Genomic DNA, 691 nt, shown 5'->3' on the forward strand with positions numbered 1-691 from the left:
GTAGAGATGAGGTCTCGCTGGCCCAGGCGGGTCTCGAACCCGCGGGCTCAGGCAATTCACTCACCTCAGCCTCCCAAAGGCGCGGGATTACAGGCTGAGCCACCGAGCCCGGCCCAGCTAATTTTTTGATTTATTGTATAGATGAGGTCACGTCATGTTGCCCAGACTGGTCTAGAACCCGCGGGTTCAGGCAATTCTCTTGTCTCTGCTTCTCAAAGTGCTGGGATTACAGGCATGAGTTCATTTTTCTTTTTTCTCTTTTTTTTTTGAATTAGAGTCTCACTCTGTCAGACTAGAATGAGACTAGAGTGCACTGGCACAATCACAGCTCACTGCAACCTCAACCTCCTTGATTCTGGTGAGCCTCTCCAGCATAGCTGGGTCTATAGGCATGTCCCACCACGCCTGGCTAATTTTTGGATTTTTTTGTAGAAATGGAGCTCACCGCAACCTCAACCGCCTTGATTCTGGTGGGCCTCTCTGGCATAGCTGGGTCTATAGGCCTGTCCCACCACGCCTGGCTAATTTTTGGATTTTTTTGTAGAAATGGAGTCTTACTATGCTCTCAAACTCCTAGCCTCAAGTGATCCTCCCGCCTTGGCCTCCCATAGTGCTGGGTTTACAGGCATTAGCCACTGTGCCCGGCCTCTGTGATTTTTCTCCTCTGTTCATCAACCCACCTGCCTGGAGT

The 691-nt window shown here is 50.7% G+C and overlaps 1 protein-coding gene across 1 annotated transcript in view; it reads right to left on the minus strand.

The window, feature by feature from the left end:
- GALNT6 (polypeptide N-acetylgalactosaminyltransferase 6) overlaps nucleotides 1-691 on the minus strand; it is a 10,482-nt gene that overhangs the window by 6,807 nt on the left and 2,984 nt on the right. The window lies entirely within an intron of this gene.

The sequence above is a fragment of the Carlito syrichta genome, unplaced genomic scaffold (genome assembly GCF_000164805.1).
Source record: "Carlito syrichta isolate Samal-C Ts95f unplaced genomic scaffold, Tarsius_syrichta-2.0.1 Scaffold302820, whole genome shotgun sequence".
Taxonomy (NCBI): domain Eukaryota; kingdom Metazoa; phylum Chordata; class Mammalia; order Primates; family Tarsiidae; genus Carlito; species Carlito syrichta.